General features: G+C 47.4%; 1 protein-coding gene across 4 annotated transcripts in view; it reads right to left on the reverse strand.

The window, feature by feature from the left end:
• Nucleotides 1–16832, reverse strand: part of ARFGAP1 (ARF GTPase activating protein 1) — a 210944-nt gene that overhangs the window by 182928 nt on the left and 11184 nt on the right. The window lies entirely within an intron of this gene.

Consider the following 16832-nt stretch of genomic DNA (forward strand, 5'->3'; position numbering starts at 1 on the left):
TAGTTCGCGCTATATCAAACTCCATACCTATGATTGAGTGATGCCGCCTGTTAAAACAGGTTGGTGCGTGTGCAGAGAGACACGTATTGGTTAAACCCATGTCCAGTCTGCTGTACAGACTGGGGTAGGCGCACTGCACCACTGGTGCTGGGACCTATGTGTTCCTCCTGCCATCTCCGGTCGTGGTGTGCAACAGCGCCCAGGGGGTGCAACAGCGCACATGTGCCCAGTTAGAGAGGAATATCTCTGCATTTTTTCACCACCTACGAGGCCTGCTCTGCCCATAAATTAATATGGGGGTAGTTGACAATACTTTGCACTGCAATAGAGCAGTCTCATACCAATGGGTTTGCAGTGTCACACCATTTCCAATGGTAAAGGGGGTTTTGGCATAAATCGCTTAGAAATACCACTCATAAAATATGGGCATTCCTATGCTCCAAGAATCTCGGGTAGTGTGGTGTCTAGTTCCAGTGGACACCAGGGGTCAGGGGAGCAAATCTGTGCATTCCCCAATCGAAAGCCATAAAACATGGGCATCCCACGAGAACGGCAGACCTCTGCCATTTGAGGGCCGAATGGGAAAGATTGAAGACCGAGGTTGGGCCACTTAGCCCCAGGGGTCGGATCATGGCCCAACTAAAGGTTAAGCTCTGCATTCCAAGGCACCATGGAAGACAGGCCAACAATTTAGGAGAGACATATGTGGTTCAAAGGGAAAACTCATAAATAAAAAACCCAGACTTCAAAGGCACACGACAGTACAACTACTAGTGCCATCCTCCAGCCTTGTGTGGATGTTGGAACATGAGAACCCGGACTGCATTGTGCACATTGGCAGAGGACTTTATAGCACATGGAGGTTAACAGTCGAAATAGACACTGGCTTGGGTTGAGGAACTGCTGAAGTGTGGTGCTCTAAGTGTGCTCGCAAAGGGCCCGACGGCGGACCTCTTGCTCTCCTAGAGATCTCTGGACATCAAAGAATGTCCCCAGACGGACCTACACCATCTACTGTAACATCTGGAGCGCGGTGTCTCTTAAGTGCCCGCCTCAATTACTAAATCCAAACTGGTTGCGTGGTGTGAGCGAGGATTTAACACTTGTGTCTGGAGACCGGATTGCCTAGTGTGGAGTCCCAGAAATCTTGCCCATAAAGGACGCGTGTGGTTCTCGTACAGCGTGGACTGCGACACTCATAACCGTCTAGTGGTGGCGAGTGGATTCGCCAGTTGAGAAACCCCGCGTGTCTGGTTTAGTAGATCGTGCTGCATTTCTCTTGTGCGACGTGCCGATTTCATGCTCATTGCATGCAGTTTCCGATTAACAGTGCGCGACTCTCGGAGATGGAAGTGTACTTGGAGTAGTGCCTCATTCTAACTCATGTGGCTCTGCTGAACTTGCGTATGTTTGTGTATGACAGCACTGGTCTGGTGCAGCTATATCATTGTGCGATGGACGTTGTACCTCATTTCAGAGAGGTACGGCATTGCAACTCTTCTTTCTGTGTGTGACGGGAACTGCCTGGCGCAACCCAACTCGGCGTGCACCGGTCACTGTGCCTCCTTACCGTGGGGATGAGGAATTTTGAAACTCATTGTGTTTGAAATCTGAAGTGCATGGTGTGACTCATTACTGCACTCACCAGTTGCTCTGCCTGGATCACCTGGGCACGACCCTGATCATAGTGTACCAATTAGCACGCCTCATTCTACCAAGAGGCTCCCTTGTGCTACTGCCCATACATTAGTTGTTTCCTTGTGGACGCTCATTTCAGCAGACCAATTGCCCTCTCCACACCTTGCCCCTCCAAAAAACATATTGGCACCAGGTAGTAGTGAGAGATTGACTGGGTTGAAGAAACTCTTCAGAGAAAGTTCAGTAACAGGTTAAGAGATTGAGTGACTCCTTTGTGTCTAGAGGCCTGTGGTTGAACTTCACCAGTGGCTGCTAACCTCTCCCTTATGTAGGTCTACCTCCTAATTAAAACGGTTACATATTCCCATCTGCTTCATAAGGACCCAGACTAAGTTCAATCAATCAATCATAACATTTGTATAGCGCGCTACTCACCCGGAGGAGTCAAAAGGCGCTGGGGGAGAGGGGTACATTACTGCTCGAAAAGCCAGGTCTTGAGTTGCTTCCTGAAGGAGAGATGGTCCTGGGTTAGCCGGAGGTGGATGGGGAGGTCCTGGGTTAGCCGGAGGTGGATGGGGAGGGAGTTCCAGGTCTTGGCTGCCAGGTAGGAGAAGGATCTTCCTCCAGTGGTGGCTCTGCTGATGCGTGGAACGGCGGCGAGGGCTGAGGCAGCAGTGAATCATCACGTCGTGTCAAGAACGACAGGGTCACATGTGGAGAAGTGTGGCTCACCGGTTAGAGGAGGCAGACCCGGACACAGAGGTCAGACCCGGGACCAGGGTTCAATTCCTGACGCGGCAGGGTCTTGAGCTCAAAATGTCCATGGACTCGATAATTCTCGCCTCTGTGCCTACTCGAATCAAGGGTTCAAACTCTGGGCAATAGCTTGCTTAATCTCTACTACAGCCCCACCGCGATGGGATGCCTGGCTTTCACCTTGGGGATGCCCAGTAGGGGTTATCTCGCAGGGAAAAGCCAGGACGGGTTCCCAAAGCAAGCACCTTGAGACCTTACGGTGAAAAGGCGCAATATAAGAACGTATGATTTACGATTTATATCTAGGGCGGCCATTTTCATTCTTTTTTTTAAGGAAATAAGAGAATTCCTCTCACAGTGGAAGATAGTTTTTTTCCACCAGTGTGCATACATTTGTCTGTAGAAATTAAATCAGTGGCCGTATTGTTCGAGCGACACATGCTGGATTGCCTGGTGATGTATTCATTACGTTATTTTTCTTACCTTAAAAAGAGTTCATTCGCCTACCACTAGGAACGTAACTTGTGTTATAATATTTTTAGATCGAGCTGGTGTAAGTAGCGCGAAGCGCTGCTGTCCAGCGAAGCCTCTATTGTTAGCGACTTGCTCTGGAAGTGAGACAGGGGATGTGCAGGAGCGCAGAGCTCTAGGCGATTTCAGCATGTGTACGCGCACCTACAGCCAGTAGTAAATTCTTGTTTTTGTCACTTTTGTTATCTACCCAGATTGTGCCAGATAGACTCAATTGCTCCCTTGCAACACGTGACTGAGGTAAGATACTCGATCACTTCACTGCTATAATTTTATGAGTTTATCGCATTGAGGAGAATAATTGTAAGTCATTTTCATGATAGGGGGACCGGAGCAGACCGATAGACCTGGTAGCCTCCTGCTTAGGCTTACGTCAGTTCTCGTAGTCACGAGGTATGCAACATTTAATGACAGAGTAAACAACTAGTAAATTAGTGCATGCAAGGGTGGCGTGGGCAGCATGCCTGGGCTAAACAGCACCATGATTCTTCTTCACGTACTTCATGCGGGGCATTTGTGCGCCACACATCACCGCACGGGTTAATACACTTTCATAACATGCATGGTTACGAGACTTTAGACTGTGTTACACGAGTCATGGCTGCAGCTGTGTTGAACTCATGGCACCACGCGCAGGGCACTTCTGTTCATATACTTTTTTCTTTCACACATATCTCGGTGTTTGGCTAGTTGAATGTGCCTGCGAAAAGTGGTGTCATTTAATTTGTATAAAATGGAGCGTGGATTGTAATTTAAGACATTTGGGGCCAGATGTATGAACACATGTTCCCATACACACAGAATGGGTAAAACTGCTTGATACATCTGGCCCTTAGTCTGTTTTTACTGTTGTTCCGGCAGGAGGCCACTGAAGATTTGATTTTCAGCGTATTTTCCCCCCTGAAGAATGGTGTTATCCGAAATGCACTGTGATCATGGGGTCATTACAAAAGTGTGATTCACTCGACATTGACAAATTGTACTACGTTGATTTCATGTGTTAATTATGCATCACACTATCTAGTTTTGCGTTGAGCAGTGATTGTTGATGAATACATTTGATGAAATGCAATAACCTATTTGACTCTTGTTTAAGGGAAACCCATTACTTCCCAATGAACTCCCTCTATGAAGGGCAACAAGGGCTGTCATGTCTTTAATAATCTGTCCCTGTCTTTGGCAACATGGGCTACCAGCTGATATATTGCAAATCTTTCCAAGAATCTCTAGCTCACATGTGCTTGGTCGAAGCTGCTGTTTGTTTCCCTTTTTGTGGAGATTATCATGCATGCTAATAGTTGTTATGTTAGCTTCCAGTTTCCCACCTACCACCCAATTTCCCAGTAGGCACCTCTCCCAATCCGCCCCCCCCTCTCTGGAGGTCACATACCTAGGACTGTATTGTATTGTATTGTATTTAGTTATTTGTAACGCGCAACTGTCACCCTACGGGTATCCTGGCGCCCAAACAGGAAGTAATCAGATGGTAATCAGATGGTAAACAATACACTAGCTGTCATGACATATAGACCAGCCGCCAGAGCTAATAAATAGAGTCAGGGGGATTATACTTTGGCGAACAGCCAGGTTTTCAGGCTCTTTCTGAAACCCAGTAGGGTGTCGATCTGTCTGATGTTCTGGGGAAGCTCGTTCCACAGCCTAGAGGCAGAGGTACAGAACGCTCTGCCTCCCATCCTCGTTCTCCTGATCCTGGTAGTAGCTGCCAGACTCTGGCTAGCAGAGCGCAGGGACCTGGAAGGACTATACCAGGAGAGCCTTTCCTGTAGAGGGATAGGTCCTGTGTTGTGCAAGGCTCTGTACACGATACATAGGGACTTGAAGGCAACTCTACTCCCGATTGGCAACCAGTGTAGATCTCTTAGCGCCGACGTAGTGGAAGAACTGCGAGGTCTTTTGAGCGCCAGCTTGGCCGCTATAGACTGGACCCTCTGGAGCCCCTGTAGGATATATAGGGGGGCCCCTAGATATAAAGAGTTACAATAGTCCAGTCTGGCCAGAATCACACTCCTAACTACTAGTGGTCTAGATTCGTTAGGCAGGAGGGGCAGAATCTGTCTGAGTGCCTTCAACAATCCATAACAGACACTGATGGTTTTATTGGTCTGAGAGGTCATTTGGAGATCCACATCAAACAGTACCCCTAGATTGCGCACGGTCTTAACAGGGATGCAAGGTTCTGCTCCCGGCGCGAGCCTAAACTCATGGGAGGGTTGTTGACTCAGCTTGGCTGACGAACAGTAGACAACCTCTGTCTTCCCCTCATTAAATTGAAGGGAGTTTATTGTCACCTGGACACCTTGTTCATGCAGTTCTGGAAGGTCTCCATGGTCACCGCCTGTCTTCCTTCTAAGGAGAACACCAATTGTGTGTCATCGGCGTAGTTTATCAGATCTATGCCGAAGGATTTGATCATGGGGATCAGGGGCTGCAGATAAAGATTAAAAAGAATAGGGCTGATCGAGGAGCCCTGAGGTACTCCATGACTGACCAGGGACTTGGGCGATGAAAAGGGTGCTAGGGTTACCACCTGTTGTCTACCTGTCATGTAGGATTGTATCCACCTCAGGGCTTTGCCCTTCACGCCCAGTTTTTCCAGCCTGCTTAACAGAACTGCATGGCTGACCGTATCGAATGCGGCCGACTGTCTGGTATAGAAACCCACACCAAGTCCTTGAAGACTGCGAGAACTGAGGTTCCGTGACAATTGTAAGTGGTGCTTTCGACTCGCACGAATATAGTCGAGTCTGGTATCTATGAACCGCAAATGACGAGTTTAGTAAGTGTGCGCAGTTTCGCTGTGCTAGCTTAAACCGTTCATTTGTTATATGGGTTTTTCATCTGTACCCACGGGTTCCATCTTAGATACGGCATCCATTTTGTCTCTTGCCCTCAAGTAGCCAGCGAACGGACGTTGCCCGTTTCGCGACCCTGGGACTCCCAGGATATCTGCGGAAGACACATGTTCTTTGTAAGTGTCTTTATGACGAGGGGGATGCTACTGTAAGGCAGATGACGCCGCTTGAGGCTCATCTTGCCGCACGGGCTTATTGTCTCAGCCGTGCATCTCATTAGGCACGTCCCTTTGATGCCTGCATCTCGTGTTTCCCGTTACCTCCCCTTTTACACCCTTTCCGATCTCCCCACTGTCTCCGTCTTCCTCTACACCTGTCCTTGTTCCTATTTCGATCTGTTTTACTGCTGATTGGAATTTGCTAATGGTGGGAAGATGGGTTTTTTTCAGTTGGGAACCGCCAAATGTTTCCGCACTTATGTTTCGGATCGTATGTGTTTCAAAGTGACCAAAGCGACCCCTCTGGGGTATAATTGTGAGAACCGGGTTGTAAACTTTTGTGTTCAATGTTATCCTATGGGTAAAAACTGTATAAAAGGAGCGATCCACAGAACCAATTTGAAGCAGTCTCCCCAAGTTGCACGCTGTGTACTTGTCGTGATCTCTGTGTTCCCTGCAGCAAATAAACCTTGAATCTTTGACGCCGAAGGAAGTGTCCCGTGTCTCTGTGACTTGTACGCCGGAGCAGGTTACCCACGAAGGTTTCAGGTGTTGTGCCCTGGCACCGCTGGGTCTTACAGAACCCAGTCCTTCAGTTGGCGCCCAACGTTGGGCTGCATCAGTGGTACCGGTCCAAGCCCGACGATCGTGAGGAACTTCGTGTGAAATCTCCGAGGGAAGGTGCACTCCGCTTCATCGATCCTGTTGTCGAAATAAGTGGCCCGAAGACTTTTCCCGCGAAGATTCCCGCCTCCGGACGGCTGCGACGGACTGCTGCCCTGACTGTAGACCTGTTTTGGCGCCTGGCGTAGACCTTGGTATAGCGAGACGATTGACGGGCCTTCCTGGTGACGCCATCGATTTTTGAGTTAAGTATTTGTGGGTCGCTCCCATAGCTTTTGGTTGTTGACACTTTAGCGAGTGTTTTTGTTGTACACGCTGTGTGAGTGTTTTTGTCGGTGACACTTTGCTAGCGTACTTTGTTGTGTTGTTTGACGACTGCAGCCGCCAAAAACCGAGGGTTTTGTTCGTTGCTGGGACTTGGTAAATCCCGTAACCCTTGAAGTTTGTGAAACTCGGCTAGTGTGCAAGATGCCTGGTCGCAGTACTTTGTTTAGTTGTTTCAGACCTTGTGGTGCGGATTCCCGACTGGAGGACTCGTGTCCGATACCTCCGGTTGGAACTCCTACTTATGATCTATATAGCAAACATGGGCTAGGCCCAATTACCTTTAACGATTATTGGATTAAATATACAAAGAAGGACGGCGATCTTCGTTGGCCACCTCACGGTAGCTTCGAGGCGTCAATCTTAGATAATCTAGAAATGAAGTTGTTCGAACGAAAATCAAGGCCGGCCATGTTTGATGCCTTTCGGTTGTGGCGCAAAGAAGCCCGACAGAAAGAAATCAGACAGAATAAACGTAGTCAGCGAGATAATGTTGCTACCATAGTGAAGAAAGCTGAGCAGTTCCAGCGTGATAAGGAGGATAAGGATAAGGAAGTGTTTGAGAGACTACAGCGTATGACCATAGATAAATGCTATCCTGCTTTGCCTACGGAGTCGGACAAGAAGGAAGAGGTAGTTGAGGATCCTTTAATGTCCTATCTTATGAAGTCGCCACCCCCGTACGTACAGGGTACCGCAGCTCCTGTGGTCCCTGCCGTACCTGTTCTTCCACCTATTCCTCCTCCACCTGTTCCTCAACTTGCACCCGTTCTTCCGACTGTTCCCGCTCCTTTGTCTGTTTCTATTCCTACTGCTCCTCCGCTTCCTCATACTCCTGCTCCCGCTACTGCTCCTGTTTTGTTAACCCCTGCTGTCGCTACTGTTTCTACTCCTTCTCTTGTTAGCCCTGTGTCTTATTCTTCTCCCTCTACCCGTAGCCGCAATTCTCCTCTTGCGGCTAGCTTCTTTCATTCGCTCGGACCTGTTCATGGGTCCGCTGGTTCCGATGGTCCTCAGAGACGAAGTCAGCTTCCTGGAAACAGAGAACGCGTTGCGCTATATAATATGGCGATGGGTTGGATGGTAAACCCGCAGAGAAATCCACCACGTGTTGTCCTCGAAACGTTTTGTCAATTCAATATACCAACCCAGAGATACGTGTTTGATGAAATGTGTAAGTTCCTTCATGATCAGATAGCGGCCGATGCGCCTGACGAGGTACTGACCGCCCTGTCTGAGCTTCGGCTTCAGTTCGCAACTGGACTGACAGTAGATACCAATGTCCGACGTGCTATTGAGCGGTTACTATCTTTTCGTCCCGCTCCAATACCTTATGCATTGTTTGTTGAGGATATTGAGAAACAACCAGATGAGTCTGGCCAATACCCCATGCGGGAAGTTCCACCAGTGTGGATGCCAGGCGATGCTACTGCTGTTCCTATTATTCCACCGTATTTTCAGAGAGTATGGATACATCTCCCTTGGAAACGATCGGAAGTGCTACAGGTGAAGCAATCTTTGCCTGACCCTCGCAAAAATCCTGCAGGGTATTACAAAGAATTATCGCAGCTCGTAGATGCTACGATTATGAATCTTGCCGATATCGACATGTTGTTTGGCAATGTCGTACCGCAACCGGTATGGGCTAAGATTCGCCAGCAAGATCACGCAAATGAATTAGGTGGTGATTGGGCGGCCATCTTGGCGGCAGATGCTTTACAAACTGGTGGAGCTAAACCTGAGCAGTTGATTGCTGCCCTTCCCCAAAGAATAATAACGTTAATGAAGACTCTTATGCCGGCTATGAGGGTAAACTGGGACAAATTGTCAGCCTGTAAGCAAAAGAAAGATGAGTGTTTCCGACTTCTTTACGAGGTTTGAGGAAGCATTCATTGACCATAGTGGTCAGGATATGGGTACTGAGGGTGGACAAAGGTTGTTTGTGGATAAATTTGTTTCGAATTTATTGCCCGATTTGAGCAATAAATTGAAGAATTCGGAAAGTGCATGGGCCGTTTCCACCTCAGCTCAGATATTGGCTACGGCACAATACTATGAAAACAGAGAGAAAGAAGAGAATGACCGTGCTGACAAAAAGACGAAAGAGCTGAAAACTAAAGTGTTGTTGCAACAAGCGTATCCTCCACGGTCAAATCAGAATAATTCACAACAGAGTCGATCGCAGTCGCAATCGAATCGGTCACAGTCGCGTAATGATTCCTCCTCCCAAAGATCATCGTTAGGGTACAATCAATGTGCTTATTGTAGACAGGAGGGACACATTAAATTTAACTGCCCTGTTTTGAATGAACGTAATAGTGGTAACTCATCTAAAGGAGGTCGTGGTGGTTCGCAACAGGCGTCACGTGGTAGAGGTCGTGGTGCTCAGAATGATCGCTCAGATAACTCATCTAATTCTAATAACTGTTTTGATCAACGTGGATCATCGCAAGGACGATCTGCGCAGTACAATGTAGACGATTATTACGTCGATCAGGGAACTGACGACAGTAATTACTAGGACAGCCAAAGACAAGGAGAGGGAGTGGTATCAGTTCCGGTTGATCAGAGAGGGCCTTACGTCGCAGTTGCTACATCGGGCGTCGTTGAGCCTTTTCTGTTGGACACTGGTGCAGCGAAAAGTTCTATCATGCATTCAAAACTCCCTGGCGCACCTTTGTCTGGCTTAACAAATGTTTCCGTTGGATTCTCTGGCGCCCCCGTTAGCAATCCAGTCTCACGCCCTTTGCCCCTTCAAATTGGGCCACGTGAGCTAGAAGCTCCGTTGATTTTAACCACGGGTTGTGGCGAGAATCTTTTGGGCCTGGATTTGCTTAAACGTTTGTACGCAACTTTGTATTGTTCTCCTGCGGGTGTAAAGCTTACGTTAGGAGAGAGGGTTGTCTCTCCTATGTACTTGTCTCTTGATAAGCTTCCACCGGAATTGAGTTCTCTTCCTGCGTCTTTGTGGGCGACGGGTCCAAATGACGTGGGCCTACTTGATATTTCCCCTTATGTTGTTCAGTTGAAATCTAATGTGCGATTGCCACGTATTCCCCAGTATCGTATCTCCCTTGATGGTGAACGAGCGCTGTTGGCGATCATCTATGATTTGATCGAGAAAGATGTTATCGAAGAGACTCGGGGAAACGTGTGCAATAGCCCTGTACTGCCTATTCTTAAACGCACAGATCCTACAAAACCGCCTGTTTATCGTTTTGTTATCGATTTACGGGAGGTGAATAAAATTGTGGTTCCTCAATTCCCTGTTGTGCCTGACATCACGGCGCTCCTGACTCTGATTCCAGCTACTGCATCATGGTTTTCGGTGATTGATTTGAAAAATGCGTTTTTCAGCATCCCGATTGCCGAAGAGAGCAGGGACCTTTTCGGTTTCTCTCTCGGTGGACGAAGCTTCCGGTTCAAACGCGCTCCTCAGGGCTACTGTGAAAGTCCATCGATTTACAGTCAAGCCTTGAAGGGTCAACTGGATGCGTTTCGGTTGCCGGTTGGTGCGGCCTTGATCCAATACGTCGATGACTTATTGGTGGCTGCCGATACTCAGGACATTTGTAAAATAGCTACGGTGTCATTGCTGCAACATCTCTGTGAGCTAAATCATAAGGTGTCCCCTTCTAAACTCCAATATTGTTGTCAAGAAGTAACCTATCTAGGTCACTTATTGTCAAAGGAGGGAAGGAGATTGACCCCAGAGAGAATTGCAGCGATTGCGCGAATGGCTGTGCCAAAAACCCAAAGAGATGTGCGTGCCTTTCTAGGTATCACGTCGTACTGCAGGCAATGGATTCCGAATTTTTCATTGCTGGCGAAACCATTAGTGGCTCTTACGTGCAAGGATGTTTCGACTCCTTTGCCATGGACGGAAGAATGTCAGAAAAGTTTTTCTGAACTACGTGATTCATTGTGTTCGGCTCCTGTGTTAGGTACTCCTGACTATAGCAAGCCGTTTACATTATATGTTCACGAGAGAGAAGGTTGTGCTTTGAGTGTCTTGACGCAACCTTTTTGTGGTAAGCAGCGTCCATGTGCATATTTTTCCTCGACCTTGGACCCAGTAGCTAGAGCATTGCCGAGTTGTTTACGAGCAACAGCGGCAGCTGCGGTCTCCATCCGACAGTCAGCAGGATTGGTCATGGATAATATGCTTACGGTGATGGTTCCGCATGCAGTCGATACTCTTTTAAATCGTACGAAAACTCAGCACTTGACGAGTGCGAGGTTGTCTGGGTACGAGTTGACGTTATTGGCAAGCCATATTCAGATAAAACGTTGTAACGTTCTAAACCCGGCAACTTTGTTACCAATTAGCACAGAGTCAGATGAAGTAGCAGAACATGACTGCTACTTGAGGACTGAAGAGGAAACAAAAGGTCGAGTGGACCTTAAAAACACCCCATTGGAAGATCCGGATGGCACTCTGTATGTGGATGGGTCATGTTTTAAGTTGTCGAATGGTGATGTGACTACTGCTTATGCAGTTGTAACATTGAATACTGTTGTTGAGACTGCAAGATTGAATCAGAATTCTGCCCAAGCTGCGGAATTGATTGCTCTCACTAGAGCATGTGTGTTAGCAAAAGGTAAACGTGTGAATGTGTACACCGACAGCCAATACGCTTTTGGTGTAGCGCATAGTTTTGGACGATTATGGCGAGAGAGAGGTTTCTTGACGTCGCACGGTACGAAGATTCAGCATGGCCAGCTTGTGAATGATCTTCTGGATGCATTGACTTTGCCTACGCAAGTCGCGATTGTTAAATGTAGCGCGCATCGTAAAGTGACGGATGATGTTGGTCGTGGTAATGCGTTTGCGGATGAGATTGCTAAGGAGACTGCCCGGAACCTTAGTACTCGAATGTATGTGACGAGTTCGGTTAGGTGGCCTACGGAATCGAGTATGTGTGAAGACACCATTGAAAGCGTGAAAGAGATTCAGAATGAGGCCACCGAGACCGAAAAGGCGAAGTGGAAAGAAAGTACGGGAAAGTTGGATGCGAGTGGTTGTTGGATTGACTTGTCGGATCAGAAAAGATGGTTGTTGCCTGATGCGTATGTACTGGCCGTTGTGACAATGGCACATGGGTTAGCACATATTAGCGTGAAAGGCATTTGTAAATTGTTGTCGCCTGTGTGGAAGAATGATGGAATTACGAAATGTGCTGAACGGTTGGTGAAGAATTGTATGGTGTGTATGATGTACAATCCTGGCAAAGGAACCCCAACTCCTCCTGGCAGTTTTGCTCCCCCTTCGTATCCCTTTGAGGTGATTCAATTGGACTTTATCCATATGGAGCGATGCAATAACCTGAAATACGTTTTAGTTGTGGTTTGCGCATTCTCCCGATGGATTGAGGCCTATCCTCTCAAAGACAATACTGCTTTGTCTACTGCGAAAATCCTACTGAAGGAATATTTTCCTCGGTATGGAATGCCTAGAGTCGTGTGGTCAGATAACGGAAGTGAGTTTGTTGGAAGTGTGATGAAGAGTGTGTGTAAGGGCCTTGGAATAAATCAAAAATTCCACAGCGCCAATCATCCCCAGTCAGCTGGATTGGTTGAAGGGTACAACGGCACCCTTAAACTAAAGCTAGCGAAGATTCAGGCTACGACTGGTCTTTCGTGGCCTGACGCTTTGCCCTTAGCATTACTGTCAACTAGGGCGACTGTACACTCCCGAATAGGGCTTAGTCCCTACGAAATAGTGTTCGGCCGTCCTGCGAATGTGTGGGGGGTTCCTAGGCCAGGAATGTTTTCTGATCTTGAGTATCCAATGTTGATTGACTATTTACATGACTTGACTGCTAAACTGAGGTTAATTCACCAACAGGTTTACGACGCATTGCCGACGCAGACGGAGGGTCCAGGCCACCAGCTCCAGCCTGGAGACTGGGTGGTGACACGCAACTTTTCACGCAAGAATAATCTGGACCCGAGGTTCACCGGACCTTACCAGGTGCTCCTGGCCACGAGGACTGCCGTTCGTCTTGAGGGGCGTAAAAATTGGGTGCATGCCACCCATACGAAGCGAGTCCCTATCCCTTTACCGGCAGACCCGTGGGTAAGGAAAGGCATTGCGTCAACAGAAACAGAAACATTGCCGGCGTTTGTACCTTTCAGCGACGCGCAGCCTGTTGGAGAATCCTCAGCGCAGCAGAAAGACACTGTTGAACAATTGTCAGCAAAAGACTCAAGACCAGAACAATCGACTGATCAGCAGGACGCTGTCTCTTCAACGGATCCTTTGTTCGACGAGCAGACACGTCCCGGGAAACACCGATATTCTTTGCGATCTCGCACTAAGGACAAATAAAAATATTTTGTTTTGCTGAATTGACAACTGCATTATCCCCGTTTCCCGTGATCAGTTTTGAACATTCGTATCACTATAATTTTTGTATATATATATATATATATATATATTGAGCTTCCTCCCTTGTATCTTTTTACTTCTACAGCCGAGAGACTTTGTGTTTGTATATACATATTGTGTATTGAAGGCCGTAGGGCCGCGCGCGTACTTCCTTCTGGATAGTGGGTCTTGACGCTAGGTTAAAGGCCGTCGGTCCCTGGGAACTCCTAGGGGTTGACTATTGCTACACAGAACGAAGTGCGTCAAGAAACGTTGCGGACGGTCGTAGGGAATGGCATTCTCGAAGCTGAATGATTTGGAGGGAGCTAAGGCGCACAGACTTAAGCTGCAGCAACTCAGTCGTACCAAATGTTTTATATTCCAACTGTTTGTGTTATTTTTGACTGCTTCTGCATTATTGGCGGGTGGGGTGTACTACATGATGTCTTACTTCTTACCTGCTACACCTACTCCTACTCCTTACCCTAATCTTACCTCTACTGCTTCTCCCCATTCCTTTCACATGTTACCGGAACACGAGCAGGCTAGACGTGTAGAATTCCGCAACAATTCCTTTATTCAGCTCCTTCACCAGCATCAGTTAGTGGTTAACACTACTAATTGTTGGGTGTGTGGGTTGATGCCACATACTACGGATAAGGGAATTCCATATCTGGTGTTACCGTATAGTTCCCAAGGGTCAGCTCGAGCGTTCCAAACAATGTTTCGAAGCGCACTGGGTTTCCACCCCATTCGAGAACCACGTTCCCCCTACTCTGGTCCTACCTCGTATCAGAAGCCTTTGTCGATAGCCATAGAGGATTTAGATAGCGATATCTATGATCCCTCGCTTATCCCTGAAGAAGAGGTACAAGCCTATAGAGTCCTAAGTAGAGGTGAATATAGTGTGTTCACTAGCGAAAAGCAGCTTAAAAGCTCGCCTCCAATATGGGTCGTACCCCACACTGGTAATTTCTGTCTTATGGGTCGTGGTCGAAGATCGCAAGCCCGACTTGGAGCAAGTGCTTGCACTGAAAATTACATTTTGCCGATGTCCTCGTCCCCTGTGTTTCTGGCTGCCAAGGGTACATACTTTATTTGTTATGATCGTGCATATGCATGGTTGCCCGCTGACTTCATGGGCTCATGCTTCATTGCAAATCTGTTGCCCCCGACGTTCACTGTAGATGCCGATTATCACAAGACTAGAGTTGTGCGAGGCGTAGTTAGCGAAGAGGATACTGCCGGTCAAGAGGCAGGAGACTTTTTCAAGGGTTTCCTCCCGTTTTGGGGACCTATGGTTAACAGTAGGAACCTGAGACAGTTGACTCGAGTGGTAGAATCGACAGCTAATATTACTGCCAGTGCCCTTGGTAATATCACCACAGAACTTCAGGCGGAGAGACTTATGACGTTACAAAACCGTATGGTTTTGGATGTCATCTTAGCAGATCGCGGTGGGGTATGTAAGGTGATCCATTCGAGCTGCTGCATTTTCATTCCAGATAATGCTCCTACTGTCTATCAAGCCATCTCGAGGTTGCATAAGATCTCCGAATCCATACACGTGGATGTAGGGGATTGGACGCTGCTAGGATGGTTTTGGGGCCTGATGTCGACTTGGGGTTGGAAAATTCTGATGATCATCGGAGTTGTGGTAGTGTTCCTGTTCACGTGTTGCCTTTGTGTGCAGTGTGGTCCTGCCTTATGTGGCCTTTGTGCTACAACGTGTATGAGACAACCATCTGTTACCAAGGGGACTCAGTTGGACAGAGCTATGCTACAGCAACATCTCGATGGTCTGATGAATATCGAATATGATTCCGACTAGTGCTTGCCTACATGAGGGCAAAAGGAGCGTCTGAGGTTCCGTGACAATTGTAAGTGGTGCTTTCGACTCGCACGAATATAGTCGAGTCTGGTATCTATGAACCGCAAATGACGAGTTTAGTAAGTGTGCGCAGTTTCGCTGTGCTAGCTTAAACCGTTCATTTGTTATATGGGTTTTTCATCTGTACCCACGGGTTCCATCTTAGATACGGCATCCATTTTGTCTCTTGCCCTCAAGTAGCCAGCGAACGGACGTTGCCCGTTTCGCGACCCTGGGACTCCCAGGATATCTGCGGAAGACACATGTTCTTTGTAAGTGTCTTTATGACGAGGGGGATGCTACTGTAAGGCAGATGACGCCGCTTGAGGCTCATCTTGCCGCACGGGCTTATTGTCTCAGCCGTGCATCTCATTAGGCACGTCCCTTTGATGCCTGCATCTCGTGTTTCCCGTTACCTCCCCTTTTACACCCTTTCCGATCTCCCCACTGTCTCCGTCTTCCTCTACACCTGTCCTTGTTCCTATTTCGATCTGTTTTACTGCTGATTGGAATTTGCTAATGGTGGGAAGATGGGTTTTTTTCAGTTGGGAACCGCCAAATGTTTCCGCACTTATGTTTCGGATCGTATGTGTTTCAAAGTGACCAAAGCGACCCCTCTGGGGGATAATTGTGAGAACCGGGTTGTAAACTTTTGTGTTCAATGTTATCCTATGGGTAAAAACTGTATAAAAGGAGCGATCCACAGAACCAATTTGAAGCAGTCTCCCCAAGTTGCACGCTGTGTACTTGTCGTGATCTCTGTGTTCCCTGCAGCAAATAAACCTTGAATCTTTGACGCCGAAGGAAGTGTCCCGTGTCTCTGTGACTTGTACGCCGGAGCAGGTTACCCACGAAGGTTTCAGGTGTTGTGCCCTGGCACCGCTGGGTCTTACAGAACCCAGTCCTTCAGAACCTCCTTCAATAAATATTTAATTCTGGGACATGCCCACCAAGTATGTGATGGCGTCCCGTCTCCCCGCAGCTGCTTCAACAACTTCGTGGTGTATCAGTATATTCAATGGACCTTATCTGGTGTAAAGTACCATCCCATGAATACTTTGAGACCAGATTCTCAATTCTGTAAAAGTTTTTGTATCTTTCCACCGGGCTTGCCATTTTAACATAAGTAACTTTTTTATCACTATGTTCCAATCTACCGCCCTCACTCCATCTCTATCGCCCTCCCTCCCTATCGCCCTCCCTCCCTCCCTATCGCCCTCCCTAACTCTATCGCCCTCCCTCCCTAACTCTATCGCCCTCCCTCCCTAACTCTATCGCCCTCCCTCCCTAACTCTATCGCCCTTCCTTCCTCCCTCTAAAATACACTGAACATAATCTTCACCAAAGTTATATACAAAAGTTTAAGCTATTGCCATTATAAATTCCAATAACTTTTATTTAAGTATTAATTAATTAAAAAAATTAAAAGCCATTGTTATTTGTAATATCAATACATCTAAGTCACGTAAATACAACACATATTGCATTACAAATGCTATAGGTGTCACATTTGCGAAAGTAAAAACTATTTGAATTGTAAATGACAAAGCTATTAATTTAACCATTTTCAAAACCAACACATAAATACAAAATTTGTCATTTACAATACCAATAGCTCAAACTTTCCTAATGCGAGACCTATTGCATTGCAAATGCTTGTTTTACATGGTGTTGGTAGACTGTTTTTG

Source organism: Lissotriton vulgaris, chromosome 7, assembly GCF_964263255.1.
Source record: "Lissotriton vulgaris chromosome 7, aLisVul1.2, whole genome shotgun sequence".
In the NCBI taxonomy this organism is placed as follows: domain Eukaryota; kingdom Metazoa; phylum Chordata; class Amphibia; order Caudata; family Salamandridae; genus Lissotriton; species Lissotriton vulgaris.